This window comes from Felis catus, chromosome D3 (assembly GCF_018350175.1).
Source record: "Felis catus isolate Fca126 chromosome D3, F.catus_Fca126_mat1.0, whole genome shotgun sequence".
Lineage (NCBI taxonomy): Eukaryota > Metazoa > Chordata > Mammalia > Carnivora > Felidae > Felis > Felis catus.
Window position 1 is genome coordinate 64675459 of NC_058379.1, and position 6035 is coordinate 64681493.

Here is a 6035-nt window from a genome sequence, read left to right on the forward strand (position 1 = left end):
AGTAAAATCATATGGTATTTGTCTTTCCCAGTCGGACTTATTTTACTTAGTATAATACCCTGTAGGTCTATCCATGTTGTCTCAAATGGCATGATGCTACACTTTTTATGGGTGTGTAGTATTCCATTGTTTATGTATGTATTACATTGTATACATATATATACACACACCACATTTTCCTTATCCATCTTTTGATGGACAACTAAGTTGCTTTCATTTCTCATTGTGAATAATGCTGCAATAAACATAGAGGTGCATATATCTTTTTGAGTTAGTGTTTTTGTTTTTCCTGGATAAACACTCAATAGTGGAATTATTGCATCATAGGGTATTTATGTTTTTATTTTTTTGAGGAAACTCCCTACTGTTTTCCACAGTGGCTGTACCAATTTACATTCCCACCAACAGTGCATGAGGGTTCCAACTGTATGTCCTTGAGAAAATGTCTATTTAGTTTTTCTGCCCCTTTTTTAGGTGGATTTTTTTTTTTGGTGTTAGGTTGTATTAGCTCTTTATATATTTTGGGTATTAACCACTTACTGGATATATCTTTTGCATATGTTTTCTCTCTTAGGAGGTTGGATTTTTGTTTTGTTAATAGTTTCCTTTGCTGTTTAGAAGCTTTCTATTTTGATGTAAGAGAAATTAGTGCCTGTGTTCTAAGATTTTGCAAGTTTTATGGTATAGATATAATCATTAAACTTTATATTAGGTAAATTATCTCTGTTTCATTAGTTTTTTTTTTCTTTTTTTCCCCTGTGGTTTTATCTTATTCTTTCATTTTGAGCATATTCCTTTGTATCCTCATTTTGTTTGAATTTCTGTGTTTCCATGAATTAGGCAGAACATCTACCTCTCCTAACCTTTAAGAAGAGGACTTCGGAGAATCCTCTGTTCAGAATGTGTGTGTCTGAAAGATTTGGCTGGCTTGCTGGACCTGGAATCAGAATGAGTGATCCCATGGTATACTATGGTGGCCCCAGCAGGCTGGCTAGAGCAGGTGTGATATACGGACCTAGAGTTCACTTGGAGGGCCCTAGGAGTCTAGCTATAGCACTTGGATCCTGCTCCTACCCACATTATCAAAGTGGAGGAGGGAAATAAACTAATAAAAAGGCCTTTCTCTGTGCCTTTGACCTCAGAGAGAGTTGTAATAGCTTCCTACCTGATTGGTGGATGGATTTCCTTTGCTTACAGTTTTCACCCCTTAAAGTACTTTTTTTTCTAGGTTTGCCCCACGATAGGCGAGTTGTCGCATCCTTGGTGGTGTTCCCATCAGCTCTTTGTCTTTGTCTTTCCTACCCTTCTCTGTGTGGTCCCTCTTTTATTTGTTGTGCTAAAGCTATCCACTCAGCCCTCAGTTCTTCAGAAGGAATTGTTCTCTATATAGGTGTAGATGCAGTGTGTCCATGGCAGATTTCAGGGTCTTCTATGCTGACATCTTGGACATACTCCTAGGAGCAGAATTTATAAACATGTTAATTGGTGACTGTACATATGATCCTATATTATCTCATTTATTCCTCTTAACAACTTGACAAGATGGGTACTATTATACCCATTCTGCATTTGGAAAAACTAAGACCTAAGTTGGTCACAAAATTGATATATGGTCACCCAAATGGCTAAAGAAGTGCTGAACTGGGATTTGAACTCATAGACACTTCTCAAGCCCAGATAAAGAGCTGACAAAATTACCTGCCCATAATAATTACTATTTATTACTAACAACTAGGATGTATTTCAGGTTCCTTGTAATCAAAACAGTTACATATATAGCCATCAGTGGGCTTGATAGTGCACTTATCTCTCAGCTACCCATGTCAGAAGCATTTCTAAATCTGAGGAGGAAATGACCACATTTATTGCACATCTCCTCCTCCTGGCTCAGTAAAAATAACTCTGGTTTTCTTTGACATCTTTAAATTCTATTATTTAGAACAAAGAACAGCTGTATTCTCTTCAGCTTCAGGTCTGTGTTATTCCTCCTATGACCATGAATTTGTACTACTTATTCTCCCATGATGGGTTTTCCTCCTTTTTGAGCTTGACTTTAATCTCCATCTCTCAAAATATTCCTCTTTTTTGCATTCTTATTTGGCATCTTATTTTATATATTAGAATTCTTCCTGTTCCTTAATAACCAGACTATTTAAAAAATAGCTCTCCAATGTATTCACTTGAGGAGAGATATCAGTGGTAGTTACAAAACATGTTTTATTCCTAAACCTCTCAGATTTTAAGCATTACCACAGACAATTTCTGCCTTAGAACTTTCTTTTGCCTGTGCCTAGGAAACTGCATAGAGTAGAGGTAGAACACTGCTGAATAATGGAAGTTAAATGTAGACAAGGCCATTACCCTATCGCTAAAATTTGGATTCTCTGCTGATAAGTTTGATCTTGATTTAATGGACCAGATTGGGAAACACAACAAGCCCATGAATCACTAGGAACTGATAGTTATTCTTCTCTCTTTGCCCCCATGCCATTCTGTCTCAGAGCTCAGACAAGGTATAGAGGAGAATGCCTTCAAGGCTGCAAAGCAGTCCATTTAGCTCCAGGTCCTGAGAGAGCCTTGAGTCAGCTTGCTGCAGATTCCACCAGTGAGCTTTGACTTCTCAGCAATCTCTCTCTTGAGAGGCTTCCCAGAAATCCATCCGTTCAGCTCACCCCTGAATGCACTTTGAGCAACTGCTGCCTCTCCTGTAAGCACGTTATTAATGGTCTCTTTTCAAAAGCAGAGATAGTGCCCTGGAAAATGCGATATTGATTTTTCCCCTCCTTTCTCACTGTTTCAATCACTGCTCGTTTGAATGGCTTTCATTTTTAGCAACAACAAGAGAATCTTCGAAGAAAAGTGGTTTATAGGATCAGCCTGAAATAAAATCACTGCTCAATTTAAGCTCTGAAAAATACTATTGATATTTTAATAGAAGTTTGGCGAGCCTATTGCCAGCTCAATAATAGCTACAAGGAGTTTATACACAGAAATCATACTTAGGGATCGTTTTATTTCTTAGGCAGTATGTGTTAACAGCAAATAACGGTTTAAACCTTCACTCACTTCCATACTGTATACATCAAGAGTCTCAAGAGTGTGGAAATGTTCAGGGTACTTCAGGAGGGGTGAAAGGCTTTCTACAACTCAAATGATATGTCTCTAATTGGCCCTTGTAGATGAAACCTTGGCTGGTTTTCTCTTAAGCTCCCTGTTTGCTTGTGTTGGCATCAGGAAATCCCAACAATCTTAGAGCTGAAAAACATAAGGATTGTGTAGTTAAATGGATTTTTTTGCACAGGTGAGAAGAGCAAAGCTCATTTGATGGTGTGATTTAATGGAGATGGCACAGTCTCAAATTCCTGTCCAGGACTCCCTCTCTGTGGTCACCTGGAATTCTACCTACCTGAACCTTGCCACCGTTCTGACTTCTCTCCTCCATTTTCCTCTCATATTTTCAAAAATACCTATGGATCTTCTCCATTTTGAATCTTCATATGCTGTACAAACATACTCATTTATGAGACAGAGTAGTGATATATTATTTGGTATATCACTTAGAGTATTACCTTCAAGGATCATGTCAAGAACCACCTCTTCCAGGAAACTCATGTGTGACATAACTCCCTATCAATGTCACTCTTTTCTGTCAGCCCTGTAAATCACTGAAAATATGCTTTGATTTGTCTTAATTGTTCTATGTGTGAACAAAGATATCAATTGAAGTGTTTAAAATAAACATTGATTGAATGGATAGATTTACTATATACTATTTACTACATGGCTAATAAATGTGTAAGGCACTATGCTGTATGTTAAGAGGAATACAAGTAACAATAAAACATTTTCCTGTATTTGTTTAATAAAGATGAATGTCTTAAATGTAGGAGAAGAATTTTCACAGGAAGAGATTGTTATAGAAGATAGTAAACTTCAGAAGGAAAAACAAGAGCAGGAGAATTTAAGACTTATCAATGTAGTAGAATTAGGATATTTGGGAAAATGTAATAGACTTAGTTTTAAAAATATGATTAAAAGAGAAGAACTAGGATGAGAAATAAAATGTTTCTGAGTTTGGGGGATCAAAGCTATGCTTTTAGTATATTATAGAGACAGGAGAAAAATCTTGATTAAGATGGGGAGAAGGATATCCATTCATGCAATAAATATTAATTAGGAACATACAATATGTAAGGTACTATTCTAGGTTGTAAGGATACTTTGAAATGATGGGTTTAGGAAGCTATTACACTGAATAGCAGACTAACATGACTGTTATGTAAATAAAGAGCAAGAGCTAGATTAATTAAATGTTGGAGAAATTGTGCCTGATTGAACATAAAAGCAAAAGAGCCAGTATTACATAAAACACTGATTAGAATCTCATTAATAAGAGGAGGGGCAGTGAGAGGAATTTACTGGAACTTTATGTAGGTAGAGGACAAACACTGGTGAATTACTTGGGCCATGGTACTAGGGAGAGGATATTTGATGGAAAATTTCTCTTTTAGGATTTCCCTTTTTTGTGTTCTTTCATGGAGTGGTTTGATTAGATAGGTCTGCAACCATAGAGGCTGCCTGACCTGCTTTGTGCTGGCATTAATGCTTAATTTCTTGGAAGATGTAGAGAGCCATTGCCATCAGAAACCAGGCCAACTCCCATGGGAAAGGAAGTGCCTTAGTCTCATTAGAAAAAATCTTGCGAGTTCCACATGGCCAAGCACCTCTCACCAGGAGCCTACATTGACTGGGGGGAAATCCTTGTAGTAACAAATGGCACAGGATTTGCCTGGGCTTTTCTTCTTTGTGCACATCTTTCTTGGGAACCATGAAGGAAAATAGTTCTGGCAGTTAGCCATTCTCATTTTTTCCCCAGCAAAGGGGAGCCTAATATAATCCAGCTCTTAGAAGCAGGGTTCCTGCTTCCTGTTTCCATAGTTAGCCAGACCTGATACAGGACCTAATCAACTCACTATCAATAGGCCCCACGAAGTTTTTTTTCCACCCACTCACCAGGTCAGTACCTAAAATGTGGACAAGTAATGATAGGATAAGTTCCTTACCTTTATGAAAATCACACCCTTCGTGTAACTTCATACACTGGTTGGGAGGAAATTTGATGGCTAGGAAGACCAACACAAATTTCAAATGGCCATTTCATTAACTACCTGAAAACAAACTGGGGGAAACATATTTCTCATCCAAAGTATGCTCATCAATAGAAAATAAATTTAAATCACATTTCATCCCTATTTGAGATTAACTAGGTTTGATATCTGTGATTACAGACATTATGACATTGATTCATGAAACAGAAGTAGAATTTTTGAGCTTATTTTTGTTGTTGTTTTCCAAGATAAATATAAATAACCTCACTTTTAATTTTTTTTTAAATTATAGCTTTTCTTCAGGGTATTGATTTATCCTTATAAGGATAGCTTCCCATTGCCTACAGAATTTGTTACAAACATCTTACTTTACCTGCATCAAAGGCCTTATAATATTTGAGCACAATCTGCATTTCATTTGTTAATATGATAAATATTTATTGAGGATCTAATCTATGCCAGAAAGATCTCTCAGAACTGTGGCTGTCATAAATATCTTTTCTCATAGACCTCTACAGAATCATTTCATCTTCAAACATTTTTTTAAAAATGTTAAAGATTAGGCTGGTTGTAGAATATATGGAAACTCTCTGCAATATTCTTGCAACTTTTCTGCAAATCTAAAACTATTCTAAGATATAAAGTTTATTAATATAAACTTAAAATATAAAAATATGAAATTTATTAAATATTAAAAACAAAAAAATCTATGAATTAATTTGAGTCAAGCAATTTATTACAAATGCAAAAACATCCCCTAACCAAATTTTTCAAGTGTGTGAGGATATGATTAACTGTGTAATAGTCAAGATAGCCTAGCTTAGCAAACCAACACCAAACCTTAATGTTTATTAGCAGAAAAGTACTTTAATATGTTCAAAATAAAGACAAAAATGAACAAAATGGATTAAAAGAAACAGACTTTCA

The 6035-nt window shown here is 36.1% G+C and overlaps 1 long non-coding RNA gene across 1 annotated transcript; it reads right to left on the reverse strand.

Moving 5' to 3' along the window:
- Positions 1 to 438: 438 nt before the first annotated feature.
- LOC123381233 lies at positions 439 to 5198 on the reverse strand. Its single transcript, XR_006588008.1, has 3 exons — positions 5064 to 5198; positions 3067 to 3255; positions 439 to 1454 (listed from the first exon to the last, which is right to left on the reverse strand). It is a non-coding gene; the product is annotated as an uncharacterized LOC123381233 (long non-coding RNA).
- Between the last annotated feature and the right edge of the window lie 837 nt (positions 5199 to 6035).